The sequence below is a fragment of the Nelumbo lutea genome, chromosome 8 (assembly GCF_056320005.1).
Source record: "Nelumbo lutea isolate HS-2025 chromosome 8, American lotus-T2T, whole genome shotgun sequence".
Classification (NCBI taxonomy): Eukaryota; Viridiplantae; Streptophyta; class Magnoliopsida; order Proteales; family Nelumbonaceae; genus Nelumbo; species Nelumbo lutea.
In genome coordinates this window covers 11,911,675-11,925,729 of record NC_142691.1, presented here as the reverse complement: position 1 = coordinate 11,925,729, position 14,055 = coordinate 11,911,675, and the positions used below count along the sequence as shown (strand labels likewise).

Here is a 14,055-nt window from a genome sequence, read left to right as displayed (position 1 = left end):
GTAAATTTGAAGAAAAAAAAATAATAAAAGTTTATCTCTAGTAATCAGAAACTTTCCGATTGGAAATGGAGGAATAATTAAGATTCCGATTCAACGGCTTATATAGGGAAATCTGATGATCAGTTTGTGTACCTCCTATCTTCGTTTATTGGACCCCACCAAAGAGATCTAAAGCCTTAACGCCATGGGCCCATGGATAATGGGTTGGCCTTTATGTCCTTATTTGGAATTAGTGATGAAAGTAGGGTTAATAATGTGGAACAAAACAGGGTGATTTGAAATTTTGAACTTTTAAGTGATGATGAGTACATGACAGATCCCCAAACGGCAAACGCCCACCGATTTGGGGGTAAACCAAGGCCCACCCAGGCCCGCTTTGTTTTGGGCTTGGGCTTAAATGTACAGGTTGTCAACCAGATCAGAGCCAGTGTTGTTTGACTAGCGTCTTGATAAATTGAACTGTCAAAATAAGCTATTAAGGCTGTGTTTGGTTTGATAGGAAATAAGAGAGTTGAGGGAATTCACTTAGGGGATGTTTAGTATTGTATGGTCCTTTATTTAGCAGGTATTTGGCATTGATGCCATAGATTCAGAGCCATTTTTTTCGAAAACAGTGTTGTATGGATGAGGATCTGTTGCACCGTTTTCTGAGGAAACAATTCTTTTTTTTTTGGTTTGGCATCGATGCTGCTACATAGGATGTTTTCTGGGGAAATAGCACTGATTTTATTTGGTATCAGTGCCGTATACCTAGTTTCAGCATAGGTCTACATTATCTAATGCTTCAGCTGATGCCACATTGGTGCCACGCCATTGAACCATTGGATGCAACAGTTTCAAAAATGAGAAAACGCCAAGTTTGGTGTTATCTCAGACAACGCCTTCCCGAATTCTAAGGCATGGCCATTTTCTTTGTATTTTCTGGAGCAATGGTCCCAAACAAGTCTGAATTTCTTGGTGGCACCAATGTGGAGCTGTTTTCTGAGGCAACGACATCAATGCCAAACGCTGCTTTAATAAACATTTTGTATGGATTTATCTTGGAAAATGAGAAAAGTTGTTAATTAGCGATATATTGTTTGACGATTAGGCAGCATTATACGCCATTAGGTGCCACATAAGCTAAACAGTAAAAAAATGCTTTAATATTGGGAGAAACATTAAAATAAAGTTTTTCTCAATGGTTGGTTCTTACATAAATCTAAAAATATATTTTTTTGGTAACTGACCTAAACAAATGTTTATTTAATAAATGATTTACTAAATAATAATTCAGAATAAATGCAATAAATTAACGTTATTTTGCAAATAAGTGACGATAGAACCACAAGCCATCTTAATTTCTATCAAACCAAACATAACCTAATGGTAAGAACATGGTGGGGGTTGTTGAGAATGGAGATGACAAGTGGGTGGTCCAGGCCAAGATTGGCCGCGTGGAGCCCAAGTCAGACCCACAAAACACCTCCTGGGTCCTGGCTCCAGCTCCATGCCAAAGCGTCACCATACGAATTGAAGGCCCATAACCTCTTTCGGTATTGGTTTGGGTCCATTCAAGTATTCAACTACGTGGGCCTTGTTATATGATGAGTCCCATAACTAGATCCAATGATCTTTACCTTTTTCTCTTCGACAGCTTATTTATTTTGACCCTACAACCATGTGATTGATAGAATCATATCTCAAATAATTTCGTTTTAACTACATTTGGAAAGAGAAGAGTAGAAGACAAAATCTCTCTCTCTGTATTGCATGGCACATGCAGTCTGTACAACATCCGAAGCAGGAACGATGTATTATTGGTCCTTTCTTTCTCTCTCCACGAGCATTTTGTAGACAAAGTTTTCTCATGCATATTCAAAGTTAGCCACGTGGCTAATGGGTTGTTGTTTATAGATGGTAAACCGCGTTTAGATAGGTTGGTGGAAACATTGAAGAAGTGAAAGAACATTCTCTTGTCATGAGTAGTGAGAGGGGGATATGAGACAATGAAGCAGAGACTGCCACACCGATCTCACACGTAAACATAAAGAAAAGCTTTTAATGCATAATAACGAATACAAGAAGAAACTGGGGAGGAATTTGTTCTGTTTACTTTGTTTGTTCTGATTTAAAACAAATGAAAGAAATCGAAGTAACATGTGTAATTGTTCGATCATTCATTCATGTACTATGATTTCTGGGGTCTTCAATTTCGTGGATATCTTTTGAACTGTACCATATTTTCCTTTGCTATTTGGCACTTCTACTCTCTGCTTTTGCTTCATGTTCTTGTTACAAGAGTGTAAAGTGATTCCTTCATTAGACAACCTCGACAGATTATTTGAGTATTGATCACCTATTGGACCCCGTCTGTTTGACACGTCAGGTGTGGAACCCAATCTGGAAATAGCCATGTCTTCAGCTCCCACTTTAGCTCGTCGAATGGTGGAATCAAGCATCATTAGTGGGGCTGTTTGTGTTAGACTGTGGATTCTATAATCAGGTCAGATCCATGGTTTAAAAAAATGAACTGGAAATGGAATCATTTTGGCCACTGGTTTTTGGGTCAACTGTTTAACTTTTTGGTTCGAACGGATGGTCTGTTTTAACAATAAAAATTAAAAAAATAAAAATAATTAAATTAAAAATGACAAAAATTTATTAAATGGGTTGACGGTTTGATTGTCTGAATCAACATGTCATTGATTGATTCAATGATTTTTAATCAAGGACCAAATTTAGAGTCAAAACGAAATCAATTACTTGAACAATTCCCAAGCTGAATGGTCTGACTGTCCAAATCAACTGACCATGGTAAGATCTTCGAAGATCCAAAGAAAAAAAATGACAAAATGAACCAATATGGGATCAGACTGCTTACAAACCCTCCAGTGTGGGATCAACTTTTGGGTATTTGGGTCTTAAGTGTATTGGGTCCCCATATGGGTATCGGGCCTCTATTTACATTATTTTCTCTTTAATTTATTAGTGAATTCTCTAGAATATTCTAATACTTGGTTGGTGTGAATCACCCCCACCTCAAAAGGCTAAGTTTTTTTTTTTTTATCAAGGGTTTGGACCAGCCAATTTTGGTCCGGGCCCATGTTGGACCACCTGGGTTTGTGGACCTTTATAACCCGTTTGTCTTACAGTTTACTTTCCCCATGAATGGAGAATCTATTACTAAGACAAACATGTGGAGCACTTTCAGGATTCCACCTCAAGAAATTCCCAATACTTCTAGATGTCTTTTGCAAATGAAGACTTGTCCAAGAGAACTGTTAGTCTGTAATAGAAAAAAAAAGGGTTGTGATATCATGGCTAAAAGGCAAAATATATGAAAGGAGATTTGTCTGCCTAGAGCTTTAGATTTCTTTTAATTTTCAAACTCAACTTTGATCAAATTGGCACCCAATTGTAAAGAAAACAAAGGCACAACTCAACATATAACAAAGGAGATGATTATAAATTATCAAAACTGATCCCTCTCTTAATTGAGAAATGATTCAATTATGGTTGTTGCTTTCAGTGGGGAGAGATTGTGGTGCTGGTCACATGGAAATGGGATTAGATACATAGCACTTAACAACTTTGTCCCACTCCCCACCTTGTCTTTTGGCATGAATCCCTTCATGAGTCATGGCCTCTTTCAGACAGTTAAAAAATAAAGGGTACCTTCCCATGTGGCAGCCTTTGTGTTGGATCATGGCGCATTTATGTTCTAAAGTTGGAGAATAAGAGCTGTGTTGTCTAGACATGAGCTAGGAATCCTATTTTAGGGGTTAGGTATGTGTTTTTCTCTTTCTGGGCCTTTTCTCATGTTGCAAGTTTAGGGCTAAATCATAGCCTTTTTCTTTTGGATAAACGCCAAAGCCCTTTACCATTTTCTGTTCGATAAAATTCCTCAGAGAAAATAAAGCAGAGACCCACTATTCATTAAGACTTTGTTTGCCGTAGGTTCGCATTTACATGCGTTTGTTTTTTGTGTAATCAGCTGACTTTTCCATTGAACATTGATTATCGATGATTTTTGCACGGAAATCAAACGCAGCCTAGGGAAATGAATGAACAATGGGACTAGGATGGATGGACTGTATATGCTTTTATGAACGCTTGGTTAAAATCCCACCTAGTGTAGGCTTCATAGCTTGCAATTCTGATTACTTAGAATGTCTCTTGCGTGCAAGGAAAAAGTGAGTAGAAAGTGAATCAATGAAGGAGTGATACTTTACTGTCAAAGAAAAAGCACGTAATAAAGGGTGGGATTCGGTCTCCAAATCGGATTTAGAAGTGCAAGTCATTATCATAGGATGACAGAGAGAGAGAGAGAGAAACTTTTGACTGAATTATGGCTGATTCAATTCATCCATGCATCTTCTTCAGCCTCGCGTTTACTCCAATGTGATATTAGCCATCCAAGATATTACTAGTTTTAGTTGGAAAGATACTCGACAGAAAAGTAATGTTTTGTACATGTGGCAAAGGTTATCAAGCTGAACCTTTTTGGCCATTACATACGGCCCTTTTTTGATCTATATACAAGGGCCTCTTTAATTTGGTCTCAACACTTTTTCCATGTGTATTGAGTAGGTTCTACTCGGAATTGAATGGAACCGATCTTATTCAATTTGTTATCGGATAGGGTCTCATTCTAAATTTGTGGAACCGATCCCCATGCAAGCCAATTCCAGGGCCTATCTTAGGGGTTTATCCTAGCTAAACTAATTCGAAGAATCACCCTTAATTAATTGGCATTTGTAGAACTAGCCTCTCAACTTTTCCTTGAAATAAATTCCAAAATACTTTGAAGGTGAAAAGATTTGAGTCCATATATGCACTCATGGTTACAAAAACCATGGCCCCACATGACCTTTAAGTGACTTAAGTGATTTGATCATTTTTCTTCAATTTAATATTTGAATGAGTATAATAAGTAATGCAAAAGGTAATATTTATAAAATTTAAATTATAATGATAAGTTTGAATTTTATATTGATATATTATGATAATATTCAGATTAGGTTACTCAATTTAATCAATAAAGCTATGTTTGGTTTGAAGGAAAAAGTAGGGAAAGGAAAGTTAGGGAAACCTTCACAAATCTTGTATAGGCTTCAATACATTTCCTTTCTTTTCCCTACTTTTTCCTTCAAACCAAACGTAGCCTTAAAGGTAATATAAATGTAAAGTATGTATGTGTTATTGATTAAAAGTCGCCGAGTTTTCAAAGATAGTATCTTTCTTTTTGTTGGGGTAGAAGGGGGGGGGGGGTGGTAAAGAAAGAATAGGTTCTACAAGTAGACCTCAAATTGAACCTGGAACTGCCAATGCTAGAACTTACCTTGGAACCAACCCTTACAGAATATGTTGATGATAGGTTCTAGGTTCTACCTTGGAACCAAACCGAATAGACCAATGCTCACCCCTAATCCGGATAGTGGATTAATGCTCGAATAACAATGATGATTTAATGGGAAATCTGCTCATGCAAATACACTTAAAATAGGTCAGATGTAAAGCACATCCAACCAAAATTCATGTCATAATTTAATGGGAAATTGCTCAATCCACTTTTATTGAGTTGGTCATGAGGCATCTCTCGTATTGAGGAGGTGTGGGTTCAAACCATGGAAAGGTAGGCTCTCCTGGTTGTGTCAATGGTTCCCATATGCATCTAATTGTCAAGAACAGCCCAATGCATGAGGCTCCCATCAATGCAGGGTCTGGAGAGGGATAGGCCTGTTACTAACCCCATAATTAGGTCTAGTGTACAACTCCATACTCCGGTACGAGTTAAAATCTTATAAAGGATAGCAGAAAAACTGAATGGGGAAACTGTGGTAGACGTTAACTAGAAGAGACCTGTGCAATGCATGGGCTGGTGTTAAAAGATGCCTATGTTAAAAGGGAGTAATTACATTAAGGTTGTGTTTGGTTTGAAGGAAAAAGTAGGGAAAGGCAGGGAAACCTATACAAGGTTTGTAAAGGTTTCCCTACATTTCCCTTCCTTTCCCTACCTTTTCCTTCAAACCAAACATAACATAAGTTTCCTTAAACTTAATCGATTGTAAGTGGCATGTTTGATTTCTTTTTTGTTTATTTTTAAATAAAAATCACAAAATTCTAAAGGGGGTGGGAAGAAGAAGAGAGTAAGCTGAGGTGGACAACTGCATTATAGAATATAACATAGATAGGATGGATCAATATCCAATACTATCCATTAGGGTCAGATCAAGGAGAAAATCGAGGGTAATTCTAATTTTCTATTCCAATCAAGGATAGTTTAGAAAACTCCATTTGTTCTTTCTCTCCATTTTTATGAATGAAATCTAGCTTTTGGAATCACATTATCCAAACCCCAAATGAACATATGTTTTTTCTCTTGATAATTAAATGCTTTTGTAGTTAGAAACATAAAACAAAAGATGAAAAAAATTGGAGTTATAAAAAAGGTATAAAAACAAAGAAAAATAAAGCAAAAAACCACTTCTTCTCTCTCTCTCTCTCTCTCTCTCTCTCTCTCTCCACATGTTCGAATAACTTAAATAATATCCTTTCCTAAACTACCTCCCCTACTATCTCCAACTTTCTCCTAAATTATCTCTAATTCCTATTTATCTCTTAAATTATATCTAATTTAGTTCGAAATTATCTCTTATTCCTATTTATCCTCTCCCCCACTTTTTATCTATATTTATCTAAACAAAGTTTGAATTAAAAAAAGTTAAACATCATTTAAATATTTTAACGAAATTATATAATAATTTTAAAGTATTTATTAAAAACACAAAAAGCAGTTATAATAGATTTAATAATATTCATAATATTAATGATTTTATATTTCTACAATATTCATCATGAAATTATGTACTAAAAACATAAATTATGATTTTTTGGATTATTCAATTTAAATGTTATTCAAATAATAAAAATTTAACATTAAAAAATAAAATATTATTAACATATTTCCATAACTAAATATCTTAATTAAAAAATATTAAGATAGCTAATTAATTATATAATCACGTATTAAATATTATACATTAAATTTAAAATAAATATAATTCAAATAACGAAAAATTTTAAATATTTTATATATTATTTAAATATTTAAGTAACTAATATTTTAAATAATGAAATATTTAACATAACTAGATTTTAAATATTTAAACAACAAAAATTATCTAATAAATTATTAAAAGTAGAAAAATAATTATATCATCATATTCAAATTAATAATAATTTAATACTTTACAAAATTAATAATACAATTATGCCATAATAGTATAAATTATTATTTTTTGGATTATTAAATTAAATAAATAATTAATATTTCAAAATTGAAATAATGATATTTTAAATAGCTAAATAATATTGTAAATGACTAATTTCACTTATATGAATTAATAAATCTAGAAAAAAACTTTCAAATAAATTAAAATTTGTTGATAATAATTTTAACAAAAAAATTTCAATAATTTAATATATTTTTTAGTATTAATTGTATTTTTGTAATTTTTGTATTTTTATTATTTATTTATCATATTTTTATTATCAACATATTTTCAATAATTGCGTATTTTTACTATAAAATTTCAAGAATTATTGGAGATTAGACTATTAATTTAGCTGAAATTAAGAGTGTTCATGGGTTTATTCGGTTCAGTTGTAGGCGTTTTGGCTAACCGGATTGACTTGGTTAGGTTGGGGAGTTGGTCACTTGAAACCGACTGACCATTGATGAAAACCAACCAACTCGGATTGTATTGATTTGGTCAATTGGTTCAAAAGATTTAAACTTAAAAATTAAATTAAAATTTTTTTAAATACAATAATATTATTAAAAATAAATTTATGATATAAAATATTTTAGACTAAGGAATATGAGAATTTATCCACTTAGAGCCCTGTGTACAACAGAAGCTATGAATATAGATGGCCAGCTTATTTCCAAATTACATAAACATAAATTTTTAGTGTTTAAGGTAGGTATTTTTCATACCGTCTGAGCCAATTCAGCCTTGATATAAGCCTATCTAAGAAAGAACCTAATTGGAGAGCCAAACCATGGTTCCAATCAAGGTTCAAAGTATTGATATTCTCAATATTTCAAACAATTGAAACTCTTATTCTATATTATGGCATTTCGTCAGCTATTGTTACATAAAAAAATAAAAAAATAAAAAATAAAAAATTAATAAAACTATGAGAATCCCAACCTCCATATTGGGCCGGGTCAGCTACTATTCTGGGGCTTAGCCTATCTTAGCTTTTCATAGAACTTCTCTCCATTCTAAACAATTAGGGCAAATGCTACTGTGCATATGCTGCAACATAAAGCTTTATCTCATATCTCTTCATATCTCTGTATATTCCTTGTTAACGAGTCTGGATCAAGTAGGTACATTTAGGTGATGTTTGATACCGTTGCTGACTCTTCCGGTGAGATTTTTCATAAATCAGTGATCATAAATTTTTAAGATCACCGATTTCTTATAAACTAGAGAAATTGTTTGTTTGATACCACTGATGCCATGTCTACCTCAATAATTGGCTTGAAAAGAGAAATCATTGAAAACAGTGATTCTTCTTTTAGGCCTGATTTTAATAATCATTTTCTAGTGATTTGCCAATTTCTCAAAAATCAGCTAACCAAACAACAAATTTATCAGCAATTTTTGAATCAATGATGTGGCTTTGATCTAGTGCCAATTATGAGAAATCAGGATACCAAACATCATGTTAATTAGTGATTGGCTTAGGTTAGGGTAAACCCGTACTCACACCATCCCAACAGCCTCTTACAACCTTGCATTGGGAATATCTCGCCAGGAAATAAATCACATTAGTTGGAAGATATTCCCAATACAAGACGATAAAGACTGCTCAAAAGAGCTATGCCCTAACGGAAGCTGAACTCATTCAAATCAATAAGCACTCTGAAAATTTTGATACCACCTCAAGAATACCAACCAAACCTTGAAAATATTCAAAGCAAATTTTTAGGACAACTGTAAGAATATTTGTCGAGTGCTTATCAGTGTACTCACAAAGCTGTGCTTATTGGATCCCGTCTTGTTGTTAAGCTACCTGATGAATTAATTTTTGGTCATGTACCAATTTTTTGGCTAAGTACCTCGTCATTTGGTCTGCTTCCAAGTGGCCGATGACTCAGGCCGAAGTGGAGAACTTTTGTTGGATGACCTGGATGTCAAGCTGAGTTGAGCTGCGCAAGCTAGGTGGCGAATTGACTATAGTGTTGAGCTGCCTATGAGGTGCCGAGTTGACCAGGCGCCGAGCTGCCTGTGAGGTGCCGGGCTAACCAGGCGTCGAGCTACATGAGAGGTGCCGAGCTGCCTGGTGAGGTTCCGGGCTGACCATGTGCCGAGATGGATTGATGAGTTTCGTTGCTCTTTAGAGACCTACAAGGAACCAAATGTCAGAGGACCCAGGGTGGCTAACTCGGCGAGGTTGCTCTGATAGTAGACTACGAGCTAAAAATCACAGAGTATGAGAGTTAGAATTTGCTTACTTGCTTACTTGCTCACTTGCCATTGGGGTTGGTGCCTTTATATAGGCATTGTTTGGTGTGAGCTTCACGCACCACGCATGTTGACCACCCTCCGGATCGTTCGGCATGTGGGCCAACTTCCAAAGATCGTGGGAGTGTTAGGACATGCATGTCGAACTTGTTAGCGAGCACGTCTCGCAGGTAGCCAGGTTGGCGCCTGTGCCTGGCCGCCAGGTCGACGCCTGGGCTAGGTTGCCAGGTCGGCGCCAGGGCCAGGCCGCTAGGTCGCACCAGGGCCAGGCTGCCATGTCGCACTAGTGCCAGGCTGCCAAATCATGCCTGTGCCAGGCTACTAGCTCGCACTAGGGCCAGGCCGCTAGGTCGCTCCTGTGCCAAGTCGTGCCTATGCCAGGCCGCCAGGTGGAACACCATCAACTTGGCTAAGGCAAGTTGTTGCCAAAGTGGTTCCAGGTGTCACCTAGTTGTTCTGAGGTGCTATGTGTCACAATATCATTGGAGGTGCCAGAGTTGCTTAAATATTAGCCGCAAAACTCAGTTTGGAAAGAGTACAAATACAAATATGTATAGTATAAATACATACATCATAATATAATACGCAATATTTTATATTCTATAAATTTGTATTTGTATTCCTAAACTTGGCCAAATTTGAAAAGAGTACAAATACAAATTTGTATAATACACATATATACAAAATAATACAAAATACACGGTTTTACATTCTACATATTTGTATTTGTGCTCTTTCTAAACTAAGCCAAAATTGCAAATTTAGAATCATATTTTGAACTGATCTCCGGGCCTGATGAGCAATTGGTCTGGTCATCCAAAAGCTAGACCATTTAATGGCTTATGAGTCTGGGGCCCATGAATTTTTTATTGGCATGAAACCTCACCATTGGTTCCATGGCCTACTGAACAGCCAAAGCGTTCAACTAATCTGAATTCCTTTGTCTCTTTTTTTTTTTTCCAATTTTTCTAATAAGACACTCCATTCGGATTCAGAACATTGATTATACAATAAAATTCTCTTAATAACCCCATGGTGTTATATAACACAGGATAATCCATCCCTCAAGCCTATAACCCCCCAACCATGGCACAGGTGGAATTTGATCCCAAATTTCTGTTACAACTAGCCAAAAACCTTATCAATTAGCCAGTTGGCATTTTGCAAATCTCTTTAAGGGGGCATTCTTTTTTTTTGGATTTTGAGAGAGGAAAAATTGGTTTATGGGATTTTGGTTCCTATTGACCAAGAGTTTGATGTTCTTTCTTCAGATTTATGTGGGGATTAAGGAAAGTTTATTTTTCCCACCTAGGGGGAAGTTGCCAACACTTGAATGGGACAAAAATTCCCATTTTAATAATGGATTTTTATGGATAAAATGGAACATGGGTAAATGCACTTACTCAGTAAGTATTTCCCAGGTAGCTACATTTACTTGGGTAAGTAACTTACTGAAAACCGAGTACGGGACCTAAGAATTTACCCTCAATGGTGGAGGTGGAGGTGGAAAGGTTTGCCCAGTGGCTAGTGGGATTGATGGTGATGGCGGGTTCGACGGTTCATTATCGTGGAATAAGAATCTAACAATTATGCCAGACGAGATATCTTGGGTGTCATCTTTTGGGAACCCTATGTCTTAATTTTGATCAAGACGGTCTCGAAATTATGCTCCTACGTAAACAAGGCAGCGAGGTAAGATGCTATCAACACAGACATGCCGTAGACAAACGGAGACCAGACATTGATGTCTTTGTGACCCTGGTAGGTGGGCAACAATCTAGTCGGGAGGGTGATCTGTTGATTACCGTACATCGCGTACACTTCGAGCCTGTCTTACTAGATCCCGATCTTGTTGTTGGGATTCCTTGACGAGACTGTGACCTGGAAGTTTGAGGTGAGGAAGTTCCCGTTGGAGGTGTTAAATTAGTACACCATAGCGTTTTGCAGTGTGAACTGGGGCTTGAAGGGTCAGAGGATCGCCCATACAAGGAAGATGGCGAACATAATTACAATGACGAATATGAAAATCACGAGGAATACTCATCGAGAAAATGGCTTCTTCCACTTGTGATGGTGGTGGTGACCATTGTCCTGCTTCATTGACATCTTCGCTCGTTGGTTTTTGTCTCAGATTGCAGGAAAGTTGCCCTAAGTCAATCGAAGGTAGTGGACTAGTTACAGAAATCCGTATCTCGTGTCTACAGATTTATAGAGGGAACGAAAGAAAGAGACATTTGTTTCACAGAAATCCATAGTATTTGCCATAGTATTTTCAATTCTCCGCCTCTCTCCTCATGATGCCGTAGTATTTGCTTGCTGGTACAATCTTGACGGTGAAGCAACCATACCAACTCTCCGCCTCTCTCCCCATACTATAGCCAAACAACCTTGAAGATGGGAATTGAAACTCAGCTCAGGGATAAGATCCCTGAAATCCAAGCAATGGAGCAGATCCTAGATACAATCCCTCTCGCCCCCATTCCCTCTCGCTCCTGTGATAATATTGTCGTGCAGGCTAAGCTTTCTGAGAGCTTGAAGTTGGGTGAACTTCTCGATGATATGGGTAGACATTTGTTGTTTGGCTATCAAGCATTGCAGTTTCCCATGATCGCGACATTGTTGGTGATGTCTATAGAGGCGAGATTGAAGATGGAGAAGAGAATAAAGGGAAGATGAGAAATGGGTTTCCTTTGTCCTTTCATTTTGGAGAATTGGGAGAGAGAAAGAATGAGAGAGGATGGTGTGGGGGTGGGGGGGGGGGGAAGAAGAGAAGAAAGGGAAAACAATAGATTAACTAGGTTTTAAGAGAAAATGGGCAAAAAAAGAAAATAGAAAAAGTTTAATGGGGTATTTTGATAATTTAATGCTTAACGGTAAGGGGGGTCTTTGTCTCATGGTCATAATACAGAGGGGTCTTTGTTGCAAAACAAAGTATAGGGGGGTTCTTTGTCACAGACCCTATAATACAGGGGTTTTTTGTAATTTACCCAAAAGTATTTGTCTAAACTTGATAGGGGGGTTCTGTTTTCCTTACATAACTTATTTCACATAAACTTCTCGCGACAGTACCAAACTTCCAATGATGAATGCATTGCTAAGTGAATTGAGAGCTTGATAGCTCAGGCTGTCGAACGTAGGCAGCCAAAGTCTTTTTCATGCGTTTGTTATTGGCCTGAACCCTGATTCATTCTTAGTTTGACCTAAAAATGCATTTTCTAGTAGAATAGGGTCGCAGTTCTATCATATCGTACCAAATAAACCATATCTTCATTTAGCTAAAATGTGCTTGGATTTGATGCTCATTTGCTCGGCACCTTTGAGTTATGGTTTTTTCAACCATCATTGACCCGGATGGTTGGACCATTCGGCCTAAAAGCGTCCAGACAATTAGTTCTGTTTTCCTTATTCCATTTTTTATTAAAAAATCGTTGATTTAATTAATGACTCATTCAACTTGAACAATGATTTTAACCATTTTTTATTTTTATTTTTTAAATTTAAGCGAACTGTTCATTCAATCGAATGTTCAAATTATTATCCAAGAACTAATGATCAAAGCGATTCCAGTTCTAAATCAGTTTTTAAAACATTGCTAAGGAAACGGGTGATCAGTCCGTGGATCGTCTTTTAAACTACCACCAAGGAAGGCCAGATTGATGGGCCTCCAGGCCATACTAAAAAGCAATTTTAGGCCCACAATCTTGTTGGTCTGACACTTGCCCTGGGCGGAGGGATAACGTATCAATCAGGTGACGACCATTAGGCCACTCTGGATCTAGCGATGCAAATGTGGAAAGCCAATTGAAGAATTTATACAACATCAGGCCCGGCCCAGGTGAGGTCTATTCAAGTTTTAGCAAATGCTAAATCTGAACCTAGGGGTGTCAATTGGACTGAATTTGGTCCAATCCGATCCAGTACAATGTGAGTCTATTATAAATGGGCCAGGTCCAATTCAATCCAATGAATGTTTTAGATCAATTTGAATCGGTCCAATTCAATGTTTGGATCGTCCAATCTATTCAAATTCATTTTGTTAGATTGGTTTCAACTCAAACCCAGTCTATGAGCACATATATTCTTATCTTATATCAATGGACCAGATATTGGCTTAATCCAACCCAATCCAATATAAATTTGTTACAGACGGACCAGGTCCAATCTAATCTAATAAATATTTTGGACTGGATTGGTTCAATCCAATGTGTCTTGTTGGTCCGTCCAATCTGTCCAAATTGATTTTGGACTGGACATGGTCCAATCCAAAACCAGTCCATTGACACTCTTTCTGAACCCACCCAAGTTGCAGATCTGAAGTCCAGATCTCTTGTCCACAAGAACTCTATCCACATCTACCCACATAACATTATAGTCACACATAGGGAACATGTCATCCTCTTGGATAAAATTATGCATGGGGGGATGTTTCCAATTCACGGAGGTAGTATGCTGTGGATAGATTTGGGCAAAGTTCTTGTGGGCAGCAGATCCGGAGTGGCAGATCTGCTGGTTACTTATGAGTGGGATTGTT

General features: G+C 36.8%; 1 pseudogene; it reads right to left on the bottom strand.

Moving 5' to 3' along the window:
* Window positions 1–11,153: 11,153 nt before the first annotated feature.
* On the bottom strand, window positions 11,154–11,630 carry LOC148842741 (NDR1/HIN1-like protein 1 pseudogene; annotated as a pseudogene).
* Between the last annotated feature and the right edge of the window lie 2,425 nt (window positions 11,631–14,055).